The sequence below is a fragment of the Toxorhynchites rutilus genome, chromosome 3 (genome assembly GCF_029784135.1).
Source record: "Toxorhynchites rutilus septentrionalis strain SRP chromosome 3, ASM2978413v1, whole genome shotgun sequence".
Taxonomy (NCBI): Eukaryota; Metazoa; Arthropoda; class Insecta; order Diptera; family Culicidae; genus Toxorhynchites; species Toxorhynchites rutilus.
The window spans coordinates 47,430,080-47,457,812 of NC_073746.1; the positions used below are offsets into that span (position 1 = coordinate 47,430,080).

A 27,733-nucleotide genomic window follows, 5' to 3' on the forward strand; every position below is an offset into this window, starting at 1 on the left:
TATCTGCTAGTTTTTTTTAAAAAAAAAGAGAAAAACTGTTATATATTTTTAATGAATGCTGTTTCATTTAAAAGGGTAAACTGTTTCTTGGTCCGTCGTACGTTTACTATCCGATCTTATACGGTTCGGCTAAAACAGTAACTGACTGGTATCCAGTAGCTGATGCACCTACCACCACCGAAGCTAAACCCAAGACAGCAGCCCTGCTATAGGATATGGATCCTTGGGTTAATAACTCATTGACCTCAAATTATTTTTTTAAGGGAAACCGAAATTGCCGATTTAATGGCAATCACGCGGCAAGCTTAATGGAGCGGTAAGGTAATCTTGCATGAATAACATTAATCCTTTATAAGGTCGAGGAGTTTAGGCAAGAAATCGACTCAAAGCTCAGAGAACATAATGCGTACATGAGGAAGAACACATGTTTACTTTTGATAAAAAATAAACTATTGAAACAGTTGAAAAAATTGGTGGCAATATAGTTGCCACAGCACGTTAACCCCAAGAACACTGTTTGCCGCTGCCTTGTAAGCTCATTTTATTGGCTATGAAAAAACTAAAACAATATTTCTAGTGCAGAATTTTTTTTGTATATCATTTGAAAATTGAATATTGTTCAACAAATACTTCATTAATTTCTTTGGAATATCTGCATGATCTTACACAGTAGATGCTAAACACAACGTTTCTAATGCAAAACTTATCAACTTGTTGGATTTTCAACGAATTTCAATAGAATTTTCTGTCGGGGCTCTTAAGTAGCGGTTTGTTTACATAAAAATCACTCCCAAATTAATATACTCTCAAAATAACATAAATTACGTACATTTTAAGCTGCTTTAAAAAAAATGGAGTATTGCCAGATACCTTTAGAAGTCTTTGGTTGAACAAAATATAGAAACAATATTCCAATTGCAGCGAAAAAAAAATTTTTTTGTGAGTGGCAAAATAGTTGTCACAGCCTTATAAAGTTTTAAAGATTTAATTTTTTGTTTTAACAGACGTGCTGTAATATCACGCCAATGCAATATGGCAATATGGCGGCCTGACAATGGCAAAGGCTGTGTCGGCGTTGCTCATGACCAGTAGTGCTCAATCGTTCGCATACTTGTCAACCCCTAATTATTGGCACAGCCCATTACATCGCAGATGTCGTCATTGAAGATAATGAAGATGAAGAGCGCCATTTATCATTCAAACACGAAATTCGTTCAGTTTGAAAAACCCGGTTAAGTTGTTTGGATATTGTTTATAAAAAATAGTAAAAACGTGATTAAAATCATTCACAAACGAAATGTCAGTTTGAAAAACGAACGACGGTTAAGTTGTTTGGATATTGTTTATAAAAAATAGTAAAAACGTGATTAAAATCATTCACAAACGAAATGTATGTAACGCGTGATTTATTTTGTTAAGGTATGCTTAATTTTTAATTTAAGATAAGGATTAATTTCATCATTGTAATTGAATTTGATTCCCGGGAAAGCTTTGAATTTTGTATTTAACACATTGCGGACTGCTCACGAGATTTCTCGTGTTTCGCGTTCCGTCTGTTACGGATGGATCAAGAAATAACCCGTGTTTTCTACACTTGAAGGTTAAATTCTTGGTTTTCCAAGAATCTAACGAGGCCTACCGATGGCTCGCTTTCATCTCATCCACATCGAAACAAACGTTCTCATTCATGAAATCCATACAAATGAAGCGTTCAAGTTTGCCCCAAAACGTGCGGTCCTCAATATGTTAATGTATTTTTTTAAATTAATGAATAATGTGTTCTTACGAGGTTTGTTCAAAAAGTATCGCGACTTTCGAATTTACGAAGATTATGTATTTTCGATTCTAGATTTTTTCTGTGGCATTATGTTGGTACTCATGTCTCTCACTTTGGCTGACAAGTACGGCTATTTTGAATGTTCAGTCAATTTTTGACAACTGCTTTTCTTACACGTGTTTTGGTTCATCTTCGATTTTTGCCTATTGCAAAAATGGATCGAAGAATCTGTTTCAAATTTTGTGCGAAAAACAAAATTAAGTGCGCGAACACATTCCGAATATTGATTGTGACATCTGGTGAACCTATCTTGGAGCGAAACAACGTTCATCGGAGTTCGGAAAAAATGTTCTCGGAGTGTCGAAAAGATGTAAACGACGCAAAGCGTGCCCGCACGTCAACAACTGAAATCGAATATAAAAAATCCGTGGGTATACAAAAATCGTGATACTTTTAGAACAACTCTTGTAGATAGAGTGGTCCACTCTATTCCATTCCATTAAGCATTTCCATAGCCATAGCCGATTTTGCTTCAGCACTACGAAGGGATTTCTCTAGAGATAGGAGAAAGAGATATACCTCGAATATACAGGGAAGGTTAGAACTTATAATTCTTTTTATTCCATTGAACGAAATCAGAAGCCAAACGTATTGCTCCATCAAGCCATAAAGCAAGTTTTGTACTGAAGTCTCTCAGATTAAAATCCCTGAAGACACTCCTACAAACATCTCATCATTGCGATAGAAAATCCTTATCAAAAAATATCTGTTCAAGATTCCTTGTAGAAAACTTGATACTCAATCGAAGGATATTCATTCTAGACGGAAAATTTTATAATCGTTCATTATATCAATACAAAAATATGTTGATTCTTCTCCCTAAAATGTAATGATATCGCATATAAAATATATATTCGCATAAAAAAGCATAAATATTCGCAAATAAACAGCCGAGTATCCGGCTATCCGGCCTCGAAGCTTGCCGGATATCCGGTATCCGGCCAAACTACTATCCGTTTCATCACTAGTAATTACACTATGAGTTTGGGACCCAATTTCAAATTGTAAATCGCCACCAGACGTCGACACTGTATCACTGCCATCGCGAATGTCCAATTGCAGGTCACAATCGCCTCTAATGCGTCACTGAGTGGTGTCTCGGTATGTCGAATAAGAGGAAACTCTCTGTATTTTGAAGCCACTTTCAATTCGGAAACAATGCAATTCCTTAAAACTGAATTATCGATCGGAAAGTCCTCAACCGTCATTAAGCCCAAAAACACTCCTAAATTAGCAAGAACTCTCATCAAATGAACAAAAATCAGTTTTCTTTTTTTATTGTTTCGGGCATCATCATGAAATGCATTATATATAAAAATCTCGTGTCACAATGTTCATGATCGAACTCCCCCGAAACGGCTCGACCGATTTAGATTAAATCATGCACAAAAAACTTGGTAATCATGAGAATAGGTCGTAAAATCTGATTTTTTTTTCTTAAATTTGGCTTTAATAATTGATATAACCACAAATTTAAAATATCCTATTTTGAATGGTGATTTTAGTATTTTTGTATAAATAATATTCAAATAATTTAACCGTCTTTCGTTGTTCAAACCGAACGAATTTATTTATGTTGTTAAATGTCAGATGGCGCTACGCCCGCTACATCTAACTTTCATCCACACATTCGCAGGTAACCTCACTTCGTCTGAGGCCAGGCATATCGTCGGCGAGCTGAAAGTATTTTTGAATGAGCAAAACGCATTATTGAAATACAGTGGAACCCCGATTATTCGCGAGCGGATGGTCCACGGTGCGGATAATGCGCGACAGCGAGTTCCATAGTAAATCCATAGGCCTTCCCGGAATTATTCAGTGAGTGATAGTTTCATGCACTTTTGTTTTGGTCATGGCTTTCACATTATCTGACCACTGATGTACACGACCTTGTAGATGGATAGTTTAATTATTTCTGTATTGATAAAACATAGTTTTCATGCTGAAATATCTTTTTTTTCGTGTTTCGCACTCATTTTAGTCCTTTATTGCGTTATCCGCGATGAGCCAGCCAGACTATTCCGCGGATAACCGGGGTTCTACTGTACTTCAAATCACACTTGCTCTGTTTGCAAAATGACAATCACGCTATTCGGGAAATCGAAGCTGAGTTTGACAGCCAGTTTATATGAAGCAAAGCAAAAGTGGTGGATTGTAACAAGTAGTTTCACAAATTTAATGAATTGGTTTTGATAATGGTAAGCGTTTAATGGAAGAATAATGTTCGACGGAGCTAATTTGGTTGAAATATATACACTAGCAACATTAGAAACATTATTTTATTGCTGTAGAAATTGGCACTTCCTATGCGTCGGGAAAAATAAACACAGCTTCAGGAACAAAATTATCAATGAAAATCAAATCCGTTTAAAATTAATATTCTAAGTAAAAGTGTAACGAGTTTCGTTCAAGCGATAAAAAAAATCGTGAGCGAAAACAGTGTCCAGTAATGATTTTTTCGCGTTTTTTCAGGAGCCATTATTGGGAGAAAACGCAACATGTATTTGTGGGCCTGGGAGATATTTTTTTTTTATTTTAATGCCGGAGGGAGTCGTTTGGTCACCGAGGGTAATTTGACATACCTGCTGGAAAGAAATGCAACGCGTTGATATGAAGATTCCAGGTACGGTTGTTTATCAATGGCTCAATCTCCATCCTGAGCCGTTAAAGCTGTTCGATGTATCAGGTTTCATCTGTTTTGGATGAAAGGTTACATTATTCTGGGCCAATATCTTAATTTATAATCTGAAACGACTATACAAATCGAGCGTCATTTAGGTTCAGCATTATGATCATATTTCTCAGTATTACTAACAAAAGCAATTTATTTATTGTAAAGAAAATTCGTCCAACCTTTGAGGTCCACTTGTCAAAGGTTCAGGTGAAAAGATTTAGGAGTTCTTCTAGTGATGTTAATATACGGATCCGTACTATTTAAGCTGACTATGCAAACAACATTTCAAAATAGTTTTCATTCAATGTATGAAAATTTACAACTGCATTTGAGCACGCTAGTGTCAATGAAGGTACTCTTATTCGAGTCTGTATTGTATGTCAACACAATAAATAAACGGTTCCTGAAGTCAAAACTGCTTTATTAAGCTTCACTCTATCACTACGTATTCGTTTTTTATATAAACTACGAAAGAATTCGAGAAAAAGTAACACTCAAAGTACAGTTGAAAAACACACAGTTTGTTTACTTTTCCCTCATATATTCAAAATATCCGCTAGATGGCGACAGCATACCTCCTATGTCGCGAATTGTCATCAATCCTGATAAAAATTGTTATTTCAAATTCAATTTTCAAACGTTGCTAGAATCATAGATGGCGACTGCACAGTGACGTGACGTGATCGTAGTATTACTTGCATCATTTTTAGTAGTACTTGGTTGAGATTTCAAGCAATACGCCTTGCATGTATTCTAAGTGACTAGCTCTGGAACATGTGTGTCTATAATGAAGGGTCTCTTAGAAGAAAAATGCTCCAGCTGTTATGAAGGGACAAGACAAACATTGAGCAACGAGACCCCGCTAAAGGTAATCCATTCATTATGAACATCATTTCTCATTTTGAATTGTATCATATGCTGATTCTATATGATCAGGACAACGTCATTGTACGATGTCGTGAGCTGTTCCAACAATTTATGATCAAGTGTGTTCAAGCAAAAAATTAGTTTACGTCGGATTCGGTCCTACATGTTGCTGAGTGTAGTCGGTTGAATGGAAGACACGAGGATTATCTCATACACATATTTTTAGTTTGGTTAGTCGACAAAATCGATAGACCCTGAAGATATTGATAATGTAATTTCCTTAGGAATTACAGATCTGTCTACTAATCAACTACTATCCCGTATTCTGAAATCTGATCGAGTCTGAATTACCCGAACGGATTGCAATTTTGCATTCTTTAACCATTCGAATCAAAACCAATCGAGTTGTGCAAATGTGATAACCATACAATTCGACATAGCCGACATCGAGTTCCGATAATTGCCTTGAGCCTTTTTGAGAAGACATCGCAAGCAGCATGCATTTTAAGCTCAGGGAACTTGTTCCATTAATGTTTTGCAATGTAGTTTTGTATGCTTTATTCACCATTGGCTGTGTGTTCTTGAACCTTCTCGCATTAGGCCCAAAATTGAGAGATACAATACCTTCAACTCTGGCGTAGAGGCTGGCCACAAGTCTTTAGGTATAAAGGTACAACACCTATCTTTTTGAATAATAGAGGGCCCTGTCGGAAATCTTGCACCCAAATAAGGACGGATGTGGTATTGTGGACTGATGTTGTGTAGAATCTATCATTTTGTGCATTGAGACTATGCCGTAACACGAAATTCTTTTTATCACAAAAAGAATTATCGAATCACCGTATCAGGTGGAGGAGCTTCTGACATTCAGTGATCCTGTTCTTCTTGCTTTCTTCCGTGAGTTCCTGCACTTAAAGTATTTTTATTGCTCTGTACCCATTCATTGCATTTCTGATAGTTTTGCGGTACACATTGATTTCTTTGGCCATTTTATTCACAAAGCGGCAAGGATTTCGACGAACCTGTCCACGTAATGTTTTCTTCGGTTCAGGAATTCGAACACGGCAAGGACAACCAGATTGTGTTGCTGTTTTCTTTTCATCTTCAGATACGATAGAGCAAAGACAAGATATTCCATCATGCCTTGCAGCCGGTCATATTTGACAAGGTCTTTTGCCTTGCCTTCTATTGGGTTGGGGAAAAAGAAATGTCGTATATTGTCAATATATGGCAACACTTAAACATATCTTGTGTTGTACTTATTGCATCGGGTCATACTATACGGCTATTTAAAGACGACAATCTGTGCTACAAGTGTTGTTTTGACAGTGTTGTGATTGTCCTTTTCAGTCTCAAGTTCTAGCGCTGTAGCATGGTACCGATTTGAGTATTTGGAAGCCCTTCGTTTCATAACTTTGAAGCCCAGAGTCAACACAAACTCGGTTGTGTTAATCTGAGCTCCTCTCTTCTTTCTCTGTATGGGATGTTTGGCAGCGCGAGTGCTTCCTCTGCTTTTGGATTCGAGCGTTTAACCATAATGGGTGCTGAATGTGACTTGGCGGCTGTATTTAGCCAAGACACCCACTGACCAATACACATCTAGAAGACTCATGCTTTCCTTTTTTGGTATTTTTTCTTTTGGATATTTCCTCCAAATAGCAGAGTCTTTCGGCGGGTTTTTTTATTCTTGAACTTCCAAAACCCGGCGAGCACCTCGACTTGAACTGTGCTCGGGAGGTTAAAGGGTATCGCCCGCGAATGCTTGAATGCCGGACCAATAAAAACACAGAGGAACTTCGGTATAATTACTGAATAGTTAACATCGTTAACTATTACGTAGTTCCGGTCCTTTTAGTATCTTGCTGATCTGAGGATTTACTAATATGCTCAACCATTCTTACTTCAAACGTGGAATAGGCAGGAACGGTCAAGTTAGTTTTTCGAACCGCGAGTTAAAGTCAAAAAGGTAAAGTCGGTGCAAAGTTACATCGTACAGTCAGTGTAGATAAGTTTTTTTTCTGTTTTTTTCGCAGCAGTAACGCCATTCATCGCTAGGAACGGCGATAAAGCAGAACGGCTCCACGTAATTCCTAGGTTGTGTGAGTACGAAAACTATTTTTATCCAATAACACATGCGCATGTAGGATAAATTATTAGAAAGCCACATCACTAACAATGAAAAACCACAGAACAATGCCACACAGCGAAGCACGATGCCGATGGTAGGCAAATGCCCATCGGTATAGAACGCAACACATTCAATATGAGCGGATAGATCAGTTAGTAAACGCGTTGTGCTTGAGTATATGAACGCTATGGGTCGAGGGTTCGAAACCGATACTGTAAATAAAATGTTTATGTTTGAAGTGTAGGTTTATATGGTTCATTAAATGTTTCTGGTAGAGTGTGTAATTGAATGAGTTTTTTGTGATTTAGAATATTAGTAGTAATGTGAATGAGATGATTTTTTTATCCCGTTTATTTTTATTTATTTAAGGCTCATTAGCATTTTAGCTGTAACAGAGCCGAATTTTAATCGTGTACATGTCACATGGTTATCATATATCTATAATTAGCACATTACACTGTTGCCATTCGCCTGTATTCCTTCTATACCATTACATATGGTACATTCACACAGTAGCCATTTAGGCGTAAGAGTATTCTTTCTGTTCTTCCATTATCCAGTTGGACCACCGGACAGCGGAGACAGTTGAATGATCATTGTTGAGTTATTTATAGAACAGCAGCCCGATGTGTCTTGCAGGGCAGAGCAGTTGTATGGATGAATCGATCTTATTTCGACCGTGGATCGATGTCCATCGCTGATGATTGTTGCGTGGACGTAGCTATTCTGTAATAACACAAAGATGGTCAATGGGGGTCCTGAGTTTTGAACTCACGATCGATCGCTTACTAAGCGAACGCGCAACCAGTGAATGAGATGATAATTATATAGATTTAATAAATGTTGTTGAGATAGTGTAAATCAGAACACTCTACCTTTTCTGGCTGGCGGTGTAGCCTAAAAACCCGACAAATCGATTGAATTTTCAGTTGGTCACGAGTCCAGGGTTGGGACTCCTCTTCTTGTGAAGTTTTTCAACCCCCGCTCCTGTTCTACGAAACTAGGTTTCAAGGTGGGTGGGACGGACATTGTTCAGTAGGTCCAGTGAGGAGACCCTTTCAGCGTAAATCGGTACTCATTGGATCGGCCGAAGTGTCCCTTTGTCGTTGGAATTGCGGAACGCGGACAAACGGTGTCGCGGGTCCGCAGTAGCGCAGGTGAAAGTCGCGGAACAAACCAGGGTTTTGAAGGAAAGGACAAACCCGCCCTTAGGTGTTGGGTGTCTCATCGCCGGGCAAAGCGAAAAAACGACGGTTGGTCTCCCCCGCGGGAGTGGCACTTAAGCCAACCGCTTACCTGCGTAAACCCTCCGGTAGCGACGAACTCGCGCGCTTCCCCGGCGTCGCGGGTCACAGCGCGTCAAAGATGGAGTCCACCAAGCAAGGAATTCGCCATTTTTTCGCCATATACGAAGGCGGCACAGGGTTGGTTTGTTCGATTTCGTTCTGGTGTAGTGGCTGTCAAAGATACACCCCGTACTGTTAGGCCAATCGTCGTGGAAACCGATAAAATCGTTGAAATCATCCAAGTAGACCGGCATGCGAGAACTCGCTCGATTGGCCAGGAACTGGGTCCATAAACCATAAAACCGTTTGGAAACATTTGCAGAAGATTGAATTCCAAAAAAAGCTGGATGTATGGGTGCCACACGAGTTAACGTAAAAAAATCTTTCAGGCCGAATCAACGCCTGCGATGCACTGCTGAAACGGAACGAACTCGACCCATTTTTGAAGAAGAGTGTGACTGGTGATGAAAAGTGGATCACGTACGACAACCTAAAGCGAAATAGTCGTGGTCGAAGCGCGGTGAGCCGGCCCAAACCATCGCCAAGCCCGGATTGACGGCCAGGAAGGTTTTGCTGTGTGTTTGGTGAGATTGGCAGGTAATCATCCACTATGAGCTGGTCAACTATGGCCTGACCCTCAACTCGGTTCTCTACTGTGAGCAGCTTGACCGTTTGAAGCAGGCGATTGACCAGAAGCGGCCAGAAATGCGGCCAGGAATGGTGTTGTTTTCCACCAGGACAACGCTCGGCCTCAAACATCTTTGATGACCCACCAGAAGCTACGGGAGCTCGGATGGGATGTCCTATTGCACCCGCCGTATGGTCCGGACCTGGTTCCAAGTGATTATCATCTCTTCCGGTCCATGCAAAACGCTCTTGGTGATACTAAGTTAAAGTTGGCCTCAAAAGAGACCATGGAGAGGGGGGCGGTTTTTATAAGGGGGGATAATTAAATTGCCTTCTGTATGGCAACAAGTTTGCGAACAAAACGGCGCATATTTGACTTAAATTGGATAATTTTAAGTATGATAAATAAAGCGTCAAATTTCGATCAGAAATACGACATTTCTTTTTCCCCAACCCAACATTTTCGAGATTCTTTACGAATGTATGGTTCAGAAACCGATCACCAGATAGCTCAACTATTCAAACGTGAGCTTCCACACTGAAATAAAAGAAACTTCCTCAGTTTTTTGGGCCAATCCTGTAGGGTACTAATTAAGCAGATAATCGGATGTATATACGGCCCCGATCCAGATTGCCTTCGCTATGGCTACAAGTGCGTTCAATAATTTATTTCGTATTCCCGTAATCCTTCTCGTTATCGCTGTCAAGTATCTTTTTCCTCATGCAAAATTTGTGGTGCCAATTTGAAGTTCCAAAACTGAATAAAAACCCATTTTAATCGATTCCATTTTCTGAAATAATATGTTTGTTGTTGGGGAATCGCGGGTAAGACGGACAGTGGGGGTATGATGGACAGTTGGTTGATTTGTATAGTTGCATTATGAATTTCTGTTTATGGGAACCCCTTCTACATGCTATTCTATAATATTTAAACCATCCCATGACAATGAATACTGATCAAAAGTGAAATAAGGATACAAAAACCGAAAATCAAACATGATTCTGCGTGTGGATGTAATTTTTGCGGCTTCAATATTAAGCATTTTGAGTGGTTTAATTGCAAAATTGAATTCGCTGATGGTTTTATTTCGGTTTGTGAGTTGACAGAGCTTACAGCTCAATATACTGATTTCGAAAACCAGTATATTGAGCTGTAAGAAACTGCTTTTAAGTTTTGGAGAACATGAGTTTCCAAAGATATAATTGAAGTTTTCCTTAACATATCCGTCTTACCCCATCTCCCCTACTTTGTTTCTGTCATCTTCTCATAAATTGATTCAGTGATGATCGGAATAATTCGATAATAGACATTATAGGGTCAATAATATTGGTTTGTCCGATTTTGGGTGTGTTCACGCAACTTTTAACGCAAATCGATTTTTCTTCATCAAACTCACATGTAATCAGGACGAGTTTGGGTTTGTGGGAAAGCCACAAGTCTCTAGTTGCTAATAATACCATAAGGCGTTTAAATTATTCGAATTTTTATGTTTTTTCACGATTTTCTTCAAAGAAAAATTATCATCATGGTTTGTCCACCTCTGATCATAGTTTATCGGCTTGTAGAAATCACTTTTTTCAAATGAAGAAATTCAAATTTTTAAGTATATGTTGCATTTCTCATTGTTTGAGTTTACTGTCATCATATTAATTCATTCATAATTTAGGCTTTCTTTAGAATATTGCTGTTACGGACCCGGCTTAGATAGCAGGGCCGGTCAATAAACAAAATGTAAAATTGAAACGCAAACAGGCGCATAATAAATATGAAGCGCAACAGGCGCATTTGTAAACATATGTGAATCAATACCAGCGAAAAGGGACTATTTCTCTTTCCATCTTTAGCTTCCAGAAGATAAGAGTGCGCATGATTTATGGCACTTAAAATATGTAGAACTAGAATGCTATGCGAAGAGGCGCATAGCAATCATCAATAAACAAACCCAAGCGGGCTATGTTTGACTCAGCTTGGACGAACGGTAAATACGGTCGAAATGTCTAGTTCCTTTCTTAACCAGATGTTGATAAGAAAGATGGAAACAAAAATAACATGTTGCACTTGTTTGTTTAGGTTCCCGTGCGGGAGGCAAAATCTGATTGCTAACCGCATGGTCTCGCCCTTTATCACATGAGCGCGAAGGGCAGAGAAAGAATAGAACGCTAAACGCATGCGTTTAAGCGATAAGCGGCGCATAATTTATGACGCACGACTTTAGGGAAGAAATAATCAGGCATATGTTTGTTTGAGACCCTACGCGGTGGCGTAGTGGAAGATGAGAAACAGGAATAGAAAATTCCCACGCTGGTAGATAAGATTAGAACCGCACGGAACAAAAGGGTAGGATTTTTATGTAACAAAGAATTAGGCAGGCAAACCGACGCGGTCTCGGTTGTCTGAGTAGGGGAGGGAGATCTTTTTTCTTCCTCGCAAACTTAGGCTGGGTAAGAATTTCGGGTATATAAACTCGGGATTCTTGCTTAGCAAAACAGTTCAATTCGTTCAATCCAAAGGTTTTAAGGTTCAATTCATAAGAAATTATAAACATTTCAATTTCAAGATTCAAACAAACAAAAATTCAGTTCAATTACAAAAGTTCAATTTGTGAAATAAAGTTAGTTAAGATCAACTTTAAAAGTCCAAACGTGAGATCATTTTATTCTAACTCTACGAGACAAGCGCCCAATGAGACCGGCAACCATCACAATCAGAGTTCCTAACAGGCAAGGAACTCGAAAAGAAGGTATACCACAAGAAAATAATCCCAAACGAAAGTAGTTACGAGTTTTACTCGGACGACCCCATCTGGAGCCGTCTGATACTGAAACATATTCGTGATTAGGGGATATTTTCAAGCGGGCTTAGCCCTTAAGAGACCAATTCAAAACGAGTACAGGGAAATAGATTCTCTGGCTCACGCACATTTTGGTAGCTCCGTTCTTGGAGAAAACTACCACGGAAAACGTGATTCTTAGGCATAAATTGCCTATATCTAGGGAAATAAATTCCCTAGATTAAATCACGGATAGCTCGAAAGAGGACGAGCTAAAAGTCTTGCTTTAATAGCAAGAATCTAGGAAATTTCGATCAGCGCATCGGACAAACCATTATCAGAATTGAGGTCATCGAGATACATTAATAACATGATTCAGATATATAAATCTGATACAAATGGTGTGCAAGCATGATGATATTTGTAAGTGTTATAATCTAGTTATAATCTAAATACGTACCAAATAATTATCTGGTGGTTGATTAAAAGTTATCGTTGACACCAATAGAAGGTGGACTTTAAAAACCTTTAAAACATGTGAATTCGTGAAAATATCTTATGAAACTACTGTAAATTGTGAAAAGGCAATTTTATTTAGGGGAAGGTCGGGAAAGACGGACAGGGTGGGAAAGATGGATACCTATGTATGATTGATAAATTACATTTTCTTTTAATTTAAGTAATATACAAACACGAAAACAATCAACTTTTACTAAAGGTGCCCGCCTTTACCACCCTTTCCATATACGTTTGGAAACATTTGAAAACCTAGTTTGACACAGGTGCGCTGAACCAGAGCATTCGAAAAAGTGGACAAACCAAGATCATATTTTCGACTGGATAATCAAACATCATTTACCCTACAATAAACTTGTGCATCTGTCACTATAATTCAATAAAAAGTTATTAGCTCAGGAGTTAACATGAGTCAACGCATGAAATAACATCGAAAAATGTTAAACGGCGTTTCTAGTTTACGGCAAGTGAACGTCAAATTATGTAGAGATTTCTGAATCGCATTCAGTGTGGGGATGAAAAATGAATGAAGTGAATGCTTTCACACCGACAGTGAATCACAAATACTATCGGTCCTAATTAGTTAGTTCTCTGTACAACAAGTACAATGCGGAGGATTCATAGAAATCCAATATGGCTTCCCTTCCCCATGTTGTTTCGAATATCGGATACAGCTGCTTCAACCTTTATCTGCTTGACTACCAAATAAGTTTTTATTTTTATTTATTTTCATTTACTTTTACATCTGACAATATATCTTTTACAATTGTTTTTTTTCCTTTCATTAATCTTGTAATAATCTTTAATTATTATAATAATAGTTGTGTGTGTGTGACTGTTGTGTTTAAGTACTGTTGCTCACTTCTTGTGTAGCATGCCTTTTATGCTGAAGGATTTTGCGCACTCTCATTTTTACAGCTCGAAGCTGATATTGTTCCGTTTGTTGTTTTTTTCTTCCTCTTCGCCATTTTATTTCCACCATTCTACTAGACTGGAAATCGAACTTCTCAACAGTATATCTTTACAGTTTATTCACTGTCAGCTATTAATCATTAATATGATAGTAATGAGTATTTAAAATAGTATGCATATCATATCATGTTAAATTTTCTTTCCGAAGTTTTTTCTTTTTCTTCAAACACTTGTTCTCCTGTTCGTGTGTTAGTGACTCTATAGTTGTTACTATATGCGTAAAAACAATCACTCTCGATCAACGTTGTAGTAGGACTGGAAATTTTCACAAACATTTTTTGTTATTAAACTTAATAGGTCGAAACCAAATTGAAACATGCTTGAACAGAAACCGCTTATATCAAACGAAAAAAAAAATAGAACGATTCATCGAACTTTCTTAGGAACTTTTATTTGTTTAGTTTGATTGTGTTAGTTTGACAACACAAAACTTGGCCGTGTTCGGTCAAAATCACCAACGACATTACCGAAACTTCGGTATGATGATATCGAGCTACACAAGCTTCTGGCTTTTTTGTTTTCAAATTTTGAGAACGGTCACTGTTAAGAGAATTACCCAGAAATGACATCTTTTCGTACATTTCGTTAACTTCCGGAATTGAACTCTCTGATACTTTGGCTATTCTCGGGAAAAATAAAACAGATAAAAATCAACAAAATTGTTAGGAAACTTAGCCGGCTCTTCGCCCTCAGAGCCAACAGGAACTTTGTAGTAGTGTTTGCAGGTTTTTCTGTGAGGAAACAACTAGGTTAGGAAACAAAACCGTGTCACGTAGGAGAGTTTGCCGCCGTAAAAAAAGGATCATTGCACATCTTTCGGGCAATTCTTGTCTGTATCAGTCATGCGTGGCAAATTGTTAAGGGGACATTGGGTGGACACTAGCTGGAACATCGAGTAGATATATGAATATACCATTTGTGTTTGCTTCTATTATGAGTAATAGTGAGATAGTTGTAATATTGAGTGACCTTAAAATGGCGCAATCATGCGTCTTTCTTTAAAAAATTGCGAGGACAAAATTAAACATTCATGATATGTCGAGTCTTTTCGTTATTTCTCTCAATTTTCCTCTCAATTTTTTTTGTAGGAACAAAATTTGTTTTGGATTTGTTCAAACGCTCTCTTTTTTTTCATCTGGATTTTTCTAAACACTATTATTGTAGTTTACGCGAGTACTTCGTTTTTCCATTTTTTTTATCAATGATCCAAAATGATTGAATCTAACAATAAATTTGCCGAATCTTGCCAATCTATATTTCCTCATGTGTCTCCAAAATGATTGTTCTTCTCTTGTTTGCGAGTGCGATTTTGGAATGTCTGTCCTTTCAAAAAGCTGTTAGAAACAAAAACGCAGAAAAAAGTTTTCGGGAGGATTCCCAGATCCAAGGTGTGGTCGCGTTTCTTCCGAAGAATGTGTTCTGCGAGATCTTGGTGAGTTCGACGCCTTCGGAATCAACTACGGGTTTAAACCTATAACACTAAGATTAATTGTTTAGCCGCCCCTAACCCATCGGATTATTTGGGGTTCGACTTTTAGGAACTTTTTATTTATCATACGCTTTCTGCCGCCTTCAAATGTCGTTAGTAGATCTTTTTTCAACTTGACACAAAACTAGAAATCCTTTCCCTGTCGACTTCAGGAAAAGTACTTGAGTTTTGCTCTCATTTTTTGTTGATACCTCGCAAATTTCTTTTACCAACAATCTTTCCTTATATAAACATTGCACATTGAAAAGTACACTAAGCGATTGAGTTTTCTCGCTAAACTAAACTGAATAACTTCCATCTATGCACTCTTGTATTTTTTTGTGTTTTTGTTTTTTTTATTATTTTTTGTGTTTTCTGTATTTTTCTTTAAATAAAGCTTTAAGCCAACTACATTAAGTATAATCAGTTAGTGTTAAGTGTGATGTATTTCACCCTAAATATAATATTATTATGCTCTTTACAATTCGGCACCACAAACTCGTAAATTGTGGCCCTTGTCTAGGATCAGTATCATCATCGGCCACACCCTGGCACTAAATGTCCTCCCAAAAGCTTCTCCAATAGTATAAAAATAAACTGAATTACACATTGCCCTTACGAATTCATCCGAATCCATACTATACAAAAGTTAGTGTCTTCTCCTTACGTTAAAATACAGTAGCTTTATGTTCTGTGTCGGCAAGTTATACAATTTTGCTTTTCCTTCAATCAATGAATTTTACAAGTATAATAAACGGAAGCTCGGTCCACCGCACAGTCCGGTCTCGTTAGTGGGAGCAAGCGAGGTGCAAAACTGGCGTCCTTGGGACGCGGCCGCCGCGGAAGCGATACGAAAAATAATCCAAACCTTTCCGTGGAAAGTGACCCTCCACTGGACACTGGTAATGCTGGCAGCACTGCTGGTTTGCTCTATTGCATACTGAACGGCGATTCTCCGTTGAATGCCGCTGCAAAGAACCACTCTCAGGCAGTGTTGTCAGAATTATCCAAGTCCCGGATGGTACGGATCGTGATCAACTGATCGGTCGAATTAAGTTACATCTCGCTACCACCGCGAACCAAACCATCACCAGGGAACGAATCAGTTTCTTATCTTTACAGTTTCACTACCCAACAGGATCGAGGTGGCCGGAAGCAATCCTGTGAGCGATACCGGCGACTTCCGTGTCATATCGACTTATGATTACAATTACATTACACTCTCGTTTATAACGTATATTTTTATCTATGTTTTAGAGTAGGAACTTAATTGTTGCATTTTCATCTTCTCCCGCTGTTTTCAGCTGCTTTTTGCAGCCCGTTTTCCCGTTTTATTTAGTATTCGGCTTCATCATTTCCGCCATCCGTATGTTACATTCGGTGTTGGAACTCCTTTTTCCGTATTCGTGCTCTTCTCAGCTGTTGGTGGTAATGGTGGTGAGTGCATGCATCAGCTTTTGTTAGCAGTGTCAATGGTTGGGTGACATCTGCGATCCAACTGTCAACTCTTCGTTTCATTTTTGCGCTTGTTGCCGTTTTGGCGGTGTATTGTGGCGAACCTGAAATAAGGAAACTTTTAGTGAATCGTTTTCGTAGTTATTTATTTATTTGTTTGTTTAATTATTCCATTAGTTGGGCAACTATGTATAGGTTCACAATAGAAATTGAGAACATTCATATAACATTTCATTCAACAAATTAGCGACTGATCAAACAGGTTAGGTGTCACAGCTATACGAGGTTAGGAAATTTAATTCCGGGAACCAAGTTGTATCTAAATAATAGGCAACACCACATCGCTAATGCGCATGTCTCTAGCGATTTGTACTAGGGATTTATGGATTTATACGAAGATCAGAAAATGCTGCAAACACATGTGAGAAAAAAATTAATCCGTAGCTCGAAGGTAAGATATAGCGAAGGCAAGATATAGCGAAATGGGTCGTGGTCTGACAAAACGAAGGTCAACTTGATCGGTTCTGATGGAAAAAGTACATTGTCCGATTGACTGCGTCTTCAAACTCGACGTTCAAACACGAGGGAGACAACATCATGCTCTGGGGATGCTTCTACTGGTACGGAGATGGTCCCCTGTACTGGATCGACAGAAATGGACCAATACCTATACGCTCAGATATTGGATGACGTTATGCTACCGTACGCGTAGTGGGAAATGTCGTTAAAATGGCAATTCATGCAAGACAACGACTCCAAACACACCCCGCACTGTGAAGAAATGGTTTGCTGATCACAAGATCGTCGTCATGGAATGGCCAGTTCAGTCACCGGATATAAATACCATCGGGAATCTGTGGCAGATCGTAAATAAGCCGGAAAATCCAAAAACAAGCGGGAACTGTGGGAAAGAATCCAAATCGAAATAAAATTTCGTGATAATCCCTGATATTCCAGTAAGACTTCCATTGAATGGTCGAAGGGAGTAGTCTACCTCAGCCTCCTCCTCAATAGCAAATATTCGCTAATCCAACAAACAACGAGATATCGTCACTGTCCCACGAAAATAAGCTTTTTATTCACAATTGGATACGAATGCTAATTCGGAAGCTATGCGCCAAACCCCACGATGCAAAGTTACAAATTATCCCAAACAATGGTTGATTCATGATTCGTTTTCACCTTCGTGAGAACAGTATACAAGCTGCTCATATATCGCCAACTGTTTCCTTATTGTCAATGCATGGGCTGCGCAACACATTTAAAAAAATAGAACGTCATAAAATTGAAATGTTTTTTTTTGATGATCTAACAGTGCAGATTTCGACCCCGATTTTTTTAAGACCTCCAATGAAGGTTTATATCTTTGTTCTTTTAATTTACAAAAAAAAAATATTTCCAACATGGTCTTCATTTCTTATCTTTGCAGTAGATTTTTTCTTCCTTTTCACCTAGATCAACAGCGGTTTTGTATCCGGTGTATTTTTTAGTCGGATCGAAGACTAGTTCAAGCATAGATTTATTGTCCGCGGCCATTTCTTCTTTGCGATCCATGCGTTCTATTCATCCAGGATTTTTTCATCGTTTGTTTTATTTTACAGAAAAAACAGATAACTTAAAAAAGATTATTAAAGGTTAAAGTCAGTCCTTGCCATTTATTGACGCAGGACTACGTCTTTGATCTCTATATAGGGGAGCCACTCTACGAAAAATGTATCGTTTATTAAGAGTTTTCAAATGCATATTACGCAGAATTGTTCCTACAAAACAATAAAAAAGTGAGTAATTTAACAAATAAAGGAGGTATGTTTTGCGAGCGGATGCGAAGATAAAGCATGTATTATGCATTCTTTCTTTCAACTTCGTTCCCATGAATGTTGTGTGCAATAATTCGTTCTATCAAACAAATTAGCTTCTTCGAATGTAAACATGTGAAGTAATCAGATGCAAGATTTCATGCATCACTCAAATTTCAAGCAAGATTTCATCAAAGCAACGAGTAAAGTGATCGTTCGTTAATTGGGTCGGAGATCAATACAATTATCGAATTTTACTCACTAGCTGGACTGCATAACAGCAAAAGCAATACTTCAAATTGAAGATGACATCTATTATTGATACATAACTGCTTTGCAGCCCAGTTAACGTACGCCCTGTTTTAGATAAGTCCAGTTGAAGATCGTCCAGTTAGCGAATGACTCCTGTATATGACGGGGTAACGACATCTTAAGCGAATGTCCTCTGGGCTGCGGCAACATGGGTAATTGTATAATGGGAATAAGATGAGAACGGAGGGAGAGCAAATTGGTCCAATCAAAACTTGAGATTTATCGCAGCAGAAAATCAAACCAAACGCATCATTAATTGCACAGTCTCGTATTCGTATTGAAAGATCAACTGAGAGAGCACAGATTGCTTGTGCCAATTGACCAATCAGAACGTGGGACTTTCGTGTAGACAATGCTTGACATTTTTCAATTGTTCGATTGTTAGTTTGATAAAATATATAATTTTCTTCGTTATATTCAATTATTAGGGAATGCCTAAATCTATTAATGCAAATATCTTGAAAATCCATCAGCAAATGACTGAGCAATAACCGCTTGAAATTGGACAATTTTTGCGATGCGGCAGATTTTTCGTTTTTCACATTGTACACCGATATGTTCCCGATAGACGTAATCCTACGTCAGAATTTTCACTCAAAAATAAAATAATTATGATCAGAACTTCACAGTTTTGAAATAAGAAGATGAGAATGATTTTTTTACTTCATCTTTTCTCATTAGCCAGAATCATTTTTAACTGTGAGTATTCTTGAGTTTGAGCTTGAGCTTGGGTAGACTGTACAATTCGTAGTTGCTCTCCGTGATTGACCTGAACTAACCAAATTACATTTTTAACTGTGAGTATTCTCTACTCAAACTGAAACAACGATTCTTCAATTTCGTTCTTTTCTGCTGTCGTTTCCTTTGAATTTGAAAGCAAATGCTTTCTCTTGAAGATTGAAACTGCTCGAATTCATTATCATTTGAATGGGCTATTTGTCAGATTCAGTTTCACATGTAAAAGGACGATCATTGCTTCCAATTGAATGTTTCATTTGGTTTCATTTCTCCAAAGTAGAGTCTTTCCAAAAAGAAATTATTAGAGGCATATGGGGGCATATTTGTCTTACAACCAGCGCCAGCAACTGATTATACTTGCTGGCATACTGTACATCTTTCCAAATCGTCATTTTCATTACTTTCAGTGAATACGGTTCGAATTGTTCACAAAATGGCACGTGTCACTGTTCTGTTGATACCACATGTTAACCTGATTTCGCTCGTATAAATATTGGAAATCATTGAACGAAAGCGATCACAATAGACAGGCAATCTAAGTTCAGAAAGACTATGTATGAGCACCATCAAACGATGTGACTCTCTTTCCGTCGAAAGAATTTCGCTCGATTACGCTTCAACAACGCCAAACCGGCTGTTGAATCATCAACGCACCGCTGTTTTTGGTCGACGATCAGCAAACGCGGCACCCATCGCGCGGGTAGCTTTCTCATGTCCAAAATTTCGTGCAAAATGTATCCCACTCATTTTTTTTAAATGCCTACGGCCTCAGCTAACTCGTGTAACATCACTTTACGATCGTCCAAAACGAATCAATGTCCTTGTTTTACGATTTCTAGATTCGTAGCCTTTTTTGGCCTTCCAGAGCGAGGTGCATCTGCGGTACTCGTACGGCCCATTTTAAATTCAAAAATTGACCGATAAACTGTTGTTTTCGAAGGAGCAGAAGTGGAATAACATTTCGTCAACCACTGCATTGATTGTGCAGGAGTTTTTCCCATCAAAAACAATGTTCGATCATAATATGATATTCCTCTTTTTCCATTTTCTATACAAATGTTCAGGTAGTTACACTTAAACAACTATAGTTTGTGAACAAATAAACGAAATGTCATGAAACTTTACACATAAGCTAGTGACAGATGAACCTCTCGAAATGAATTTTGTTAATATTTTATTGGCGCCATCTGTTGAAAAATCCCCGGTGACAAATAAGTACAATTTCTGTTCAATGAAATTTATTTCAAACACTCTTGAAAATCAGAAATCAGTGATTTATATTGAGTCTTTAAACTTGATTATCGTTTACACATGGACGCTACTCACCAAAAATAATTGTATGGAAAGCTGTTTTCTTGGAGAAACCAAATCCTCTTCCGAAAGTTATGCCTGAAAAGTAATAAAAGAGTAGAAAAAAAGGTAATTAGTAGTCATACTACTGTTGGACTAAGAACCCAAATACTAGGTGCGTTTATTGAGTTGAACGTGTATATATATGTATATATATGGCAAATAACTTTGACAAACGTTATCGGAGACCTTCTTTGGCACATTTCAATCAACATTCCAATCACATGCGCGTATCCACACACCTCAGGGTATAATTTAAATTGAAAATTATCTTCCGCTGTTGTTACGATGCCACATTCACACATGCGCTTCTTGTCGCGCAATTTTCTTTTCCAAGAATTTTTTTTTCATTGAAGATGGAGAAATTTATCCTCAAGCCGTCACAATCGGTAATGGTGCTCTCGTATCGGCTGTTGACGAAATTTTCGTACCTTGTGATGAACATACAATTTTGTATGCGTGCGTGACTGATTTACGCTCTGTCGTATGTCTGGAATGATGAATCGGGTGTGAAGGAATCGACAAACGAGAGATGAAAATTTAAATTTCATTAAAGTATACGAATGATTGAATAGGAAGAGAAAAGCTGGCTGGAGTGATTCGAGATGGAACAAGATACTTCGGCTGATTCGACAAGACAAAGCGGCCCGAAATAATGATACACGAATAAGCTATGGTACAGGAAAACTCATTAAAACTTTTCAATTGCCGAACTTCGAAATTTTGCTAAGCATCTTCCGAAAACAAAATCCCCGTTACGTAACGGTGTATGACGGCAAGACCGGTCTTAACAGTAATTATGAAAAAAATATTCTTCCGAAAACAAAATGGAGAACTCCAAGAAGGAGTATATATTATCTTTAACACAACATCATGCACCATCTATGTAGTTCGTACATAGGAGAGGTATCACGTCTTCTCTAGTACATACAACTTCCTCTCACCCCGGCTTCCCATCTTCTAATTAAAGGCAGCAAATTAATTCTCTCTCCGTTGCTTCTTTACAAGCAAGCACACCCCACTATTCCCCATTTTCCATGCCTGGCTTCACTTCCTCGATTCGATTGCTTGATTCTCCCCTTTTTTGTGACCGGCTGAGGCTGAGGCTGAGTTTCTCTCATTCGACGAAGATCACTCTTTCGTTGCTAATTGGTGGATGCGGAAAAGTTTCTGCTCCGGCTGGGCTGGAACGGGGTTGTGAGACGTGGCTCGGGTTGGTTCGTGGGGTATCCTCCTTTACCACACCAATGTGGTTTGTGTGTTGGTTGTATGGGAAGGTTTGTGCCGAACCGATAAGGGGCCGAGCATTGGTGCTGGCTTATGTACTAATTAATACCGGTGCTAAGCGAACTTATGTACACACGATGTGTGGAACAAAAGGGCGTGGAAATGAGTGGAAATGTAAATGAACGAATCTCCACATCGGAAGATGAAAATACAATGGCGGATGCTCGGGAATGTTGGTATATTTTGTACAATCAGACTATTTTTCGTTCAGCTAGAGGAGTGAAATAATTTTCATTTATGACGAAAATCATGATGTTACATTCTCTCGACTAGACTATATGGATCAATAATCTGTAATTTGCTGACGGATTCGTGACAAATATTTTGATTTAAGCGGCGAATCGTCAATATTCAGGCATCGCGACTGCTCCGATCTTCTGATTGGCTGCACATAAAATTAGAAACATTTATTTTCAGAAAGCTCAACATAATCACTGAAATTTTCACTCCAATCCACAAATACGACAAATTTCAACTACAAAAAAACTTTTGATAACAATGATTATTCATTGTTCCATAATTACCGAAAAAAATAGAATTTCATGTTTCATTTTCGAAAATGTTGGATCCTGCTTGAAACACTGCGACCATTAGTCAAACCTGTCGCTGTGACGGCATTATCAAAGCGATGACGGTTTTCGGCAAGCGATGGCGGTACGGCATCGTATATACTGCGGAATACTTTCGAGAGGCAGTATTTTTGGTTCGACTGGTTACGAAGAATTAATATGAAATCACGACAAAGCAATAAGGACAGAACGCAAACCACTCAATACGTGTTCATTTATTTGATTGCTCGTCCGCTGATTGAGCGAACGATCGTGAGTTCATTACCAGGACTTTTCATTGATCGATCTTCTAATTTGTGCTTTTCAAGTTCAACGGCGTTTCGTCCGCCTTATGAAACTGTTCATAGGACAGGTAGACAATCTCAGAAAAAATATCAAACAATTCATTTTTTTTTTTCACATTTGTAGATGAAGATGAAGATTCATCGAAGGTAGTTTATTTGTAATTTTCATATCATTCTGAATATCATTATTTTATGTTCTATTTGGGTGAAACTTTTTCACCGTTAAGAATGTAATCTGATGGTTACACTTCACTGCACCATACAACCCGCACGCAACACAACACTTAGAAATAAGCAGTAATGACTATCGGGTCCAAACCTTTTATCTGAACGCGGCGTCATTCAAACACTTTTCTGCATCGTTAACCCTTTCCCGTGCAACATCGAATCTCACCCGTGGGTACTTGAATAACATAGGCGCTAGAACACTCAGCAGTGAAATCACTTCATGTATGCCGTATTAAATAATACGGGATGGGGTTAATCGCGATAGAGCAAACGCAGCTATGTATAAAATGATCACTACTACTAATGATGCCTTGCATAAAAATGATATTCGAGGTTCAAAGTTTTTCTGCTGAACGAAGTCGATGGAAATAATAGAAAACCATTTTTAATTGAACAGGTAGCAGCACGCCTCTGTTCAAGCTTAGAGTGAAGAACGAAGTACAGTGTCGACATATACCGAAGTATGAAGCTATTAATCAAATCAGCAGGACGGAGGGCAGCATAAAATTGTTCAAATTTGGAAGAAAATTAGTAGTATTCAATTCAAACTCGTAGCTCACATTGCTTTTCAATATAAGCTGATCATTGAAGTTTTTGTTTTTAATTTCTCAGCATTAAATAGATTCTTGTAATCTCTCAGTTCTATTATTAATTTACACAGTTTAATTGATCCTTCAAGCGTATTGGTTTTTGGAGTCGTTTCAACTAGAAATAATGGATCATTTACGTATTCATTAATTTCTACCGGCAATGTAATTGAAATGCAAGTTGTCAAGTTGAAGTTGTTTTTTTAATTTTTACTGGAAGAAGGAAGAGGAAGAGGAAGAGGAAGAGGCTATGTTGTTATTCGATTCTCTTTAATTCTCAAATCCGACCCTAGCACCACAAGTCGATGAGTTCATTTTTGTAAAAATGGAAGTACTGGTCATTGTCATTGGTCGGATTATATAGTCGCCGGAAGAAATGATATCTGTTTACAGGTTATTTTTAAAGAAATAAGCAAGATCAGGCTGCTGTTGCCATGCAGCAAAATTACTTTATCGGGTTAATGTTCATATTGCAGTCATTTACACGTCCATGCTTGACTCAAATGCGTAAGTTTTGTTCGGTAGTTACTAAATACACAACATGGTCTTCGATGCAAGTATGTTAGGTTTTTTTTGTTGTTTTTTTGAAGTATAAAAGGATAACGCTGGTCATTTCAAATGTAATAATTTATTCATGTTAATGGTATTATCGATCAGAAGAGAGCATACGAGATTGTCTGAATTAAAACATGTTTACTTCATTTGTAGAATGCTAACGTCAATTTATGCGAACAATCAATCGCTTCAACGAACATTTGTTCGTATAGCTTGACGTGGGCACCAGATTACTTCGTCTGTAATGTTAGCATTTACATTTCCGATAATAGTCAAATCGTCTCCGAAGTTAGTTTTACGCTTTTTCAAAATTGCTCAATTATTTTTGAACATAAAATGTTTGTTAGCATATTGAGCATACAGGTTGCATTGTGTGGAATTCGTAGCAACGAAAAAGTCGATTTTGTTCATTTTGTCGCTTACGTCACCTATACAAACATGGGCAGCCTAGCCCCACAATGAAATATCATGAGAAACGCAGTAATTGGCAAGATTTTTACAGATAGCATACCTCTCCACTCTCATGTGACCGTATGAACTCATATAAATAGAAAGTTTCGAGTACTTGTTTTCGACTTTCAAAAAAAGTGAAAAGAATTCCTCAAGGTGGCGTACGAATTCGGCATCTGATCTATTGAATACTTTGCACGACACATTTAGTTTTCGTTTCGATGGAAAAACAAATTGAAAGAACATTCTAAAATGCACATCGTTCCGTGCGTACATAACACCGTGAAACATTGTTATGCGTAACTAGCGTGAAAACGAAAACCAATCCCACAGCTCGCCATATGATGAACAAAATTGATAAATCATGCTAATCTAGAGCATCGAATCTATTCCCGATTATTGAAACCGCTAAACCTGTGTCCTACGCGCGCACCCATTTCCCCAATTCGAAAGCTGGTTATTATAAATTATAAATTACAATCATTCATAATATCAAATTGAATAAACGCACCGCTGCACATTTGATCATTATAGTTATTACCGAAACCGTCCCTCCGCCCCAGCTTCCCACCACTTACGCATCACGGATCACGATTATCACGCTTGATCTGCACGTTTCGACCATTCTCCCGACCAGACCCGGCCCGGAGCTGGGCTACTTTTGATTAAACAAAATCCATGATGAATGTGTGCCCGGCTTGGCTTTTCTCCGGGTGTGTGTGCCGAACGGCCGGAAAACCCCCAACACATAAATGTATCGTGAAAGGAACCATTGAACCATAATATCCATCCATCGGTCGAACCCCCGTCTGGTTTCGCCCAACCAAGCCCATCCAGCCAACCAGCCAAGCGATGAGCTTTTTGCTCATTTTCAAAATTTTCATTTCGAAATGAATAACCGAAGCGAAATGTATGATATGCAAATGCATTTTATGTAAATTCGTTCATTTCGAAAATCCCGGCATAAAACAGAATTCGCCTGGGCGTATAACGGGCGCTGAGTGTACTCGGTCCAAAGGCAGCGGGTGGAGTTCGCACCGTAAGAGCCTCGCCTGAACTCCAGTTATGGAATGCACTATTTTCGGAGGCAAATTTATACTTCTATATTATATATGCGAAGTGGAAAGCGTTGACGGTGGTTGAGTTGCAAGACCTTTCTTTAGAATCTGATGGTGCGATGGAACATTTCGTGAATTTACACCAATTTGTGCTTCGTGCATGTCAATGAACGTTCATCTCCGAGAGTTCCAAAGTCCGGTTTACTCCCACTTTCCACCGAGTGCCGAAGCCATGCTAAGAGAGGGGCTCATTGCTGATGGTATCGTATCTTCTGCAACACTTCACTCATATACGGAAGCGACCATACACCAAGAGGGCACTCGTCCGCAATGCAGCCTCCACTCATTCATATTTAATCTATTGACGAGTATGAAAACTTTCAACATTTCGTTTTGCCATTTTCTCGTTTTCCCCCACATATGAGGTTATGAAATTTGAATGGCCACTGTTTGCTAGCTCGGTATGGATGTTTGGGGGCATTCACGTACTGGAGCCCTATGATTGCAGCCTTTGGTCAGTTGATACCAGCTTATATAATCTTCGAGCTTCATTATAACGCAAGTAAGTTGGTTAGTTGGTTGCTCAAGATTATGTTAAAATATTCCACCAAATTCCATCAACTTCTTTGCGAATCCCTCCCGCTAAGTGTTATTTTATTTCGAAAACATTTTTTCATTCCGCTATCAGCGAGATGGCGTTGTAATGAAATTCCTAAGCTTACATTATATCTGCTTGAAAGCCCCCATTGCGACACCAAGGAAGAGGGAAGCTCTCCTGCAAGCCGTAGAAAACGAGCACTCCGGTCGTTGTATGTTTATGTAGATGAGATGAGCGTCATTGATGCATACATAAGAGTACATACGCCTGCACTCTTCGTCCCGTTCCTCCTCCTCCAGCTGACATTTATGAAAAAATCTCGAACCAACACACTTGGAAAGTGAATTAGTTGAAGGAGAAAAGAAAAAAACTCGAATAGCAAACGAATGATAAACTTTCAATCCTTGTTCCACACATGAAGCCTTATCAATTGACGCTTCCTCTCCCTCGAGGGTGTATACTTCCCACCACCACCCACTCCCAGCTGAGTGGGGGTGGATTTTGACTCGAGCAGCACTTTCCATCTACATTCTACTCCTCGGTACTCACCGCTGCGACGGAAGCCAAATCCGTGAGCAGAAAAAAATCGTAAATAAATAAAATAAAATTGAAGAAAGTTGAATAAAAATCAATTTACTTTCCATCGCGCACCACTTGGCATCATCTTATATTATTTCCATTCCGAGGAACCGCCGTGTGTCGTTTGGGTCTCTCGTTTCCAATCCTCCTATCGCCCTCCACCCCCCAATGGCTGAGCCGAAGGAAGCCCTGGGTACCGGAGACATTGGCAGTATATTTGGATTGCCATCGGCTTTTCATTATTTTAATGATGATGGGAACAACCACTCCCCGATACATTGCCACCCATAATCTCTAAAATTCACACTCTGCCAAGGAAACGCGCGCACACACACATGCACATGCACACGGTGTGAGAGGAAATGGGACCGCCAGATCACACCCATCACACAGTCCAATATTTGGCGGTGATGTGTAGGTTTTTCGTTTGCCCTTCGTTTCATTTTGTTTTGCTCATATGCAAATTCCGGTGATACTCGTATTTGAGGATATGAGAAGTGTTTTTTTTTCCGGGCGGAAGCGGAACACGAAAAGCCAGAATGATGCCAGAAATATATTCGAAGTGGTTTCAAAGTTCACTTCCTCTTTGTTTTTTTTTCTTTTTTTTGAGAACAACTATAAATCATGATAGTTGCATAGAGATAGGCTCACCTTTGAAATTTGTTGATTGGAGAAAATATAAAACTCACCTTCGGTAATATTAGGTTGTTGAATAAGTCCATTATTCCATTATTTATGCGT

The 27,733-nt window shown here is 38.6% G+C and overlaps 1 long non-coding RNA gene across 1 annotated transcript in view; it reads right to left on the bottom strand.

Annotated features, from left to right (window-relative positions):
• Positions 1–13,403: 13,403 nt before the first annotated feature.
• The window catches only part of LOC129779791 (uncharacterized), a 181,125-nt gene continuing 166,795 nt past the window's right edge, over positions 13,404–27,733 (bottom strand). The window contains exons 3-4 of the long non-coding RNA XR_008743770.1: positions 20,774–20,836; positions 13,404–16,705 (exon numbers count right to left, since the gene is read on the bottom strand). This is a non-coding gene — a long non-coding RNA (uncharacterized LOC129779791). The remainder of the gene's footprint in view (positions 16,706–20,773; positions 20,837–27,733) is intronic.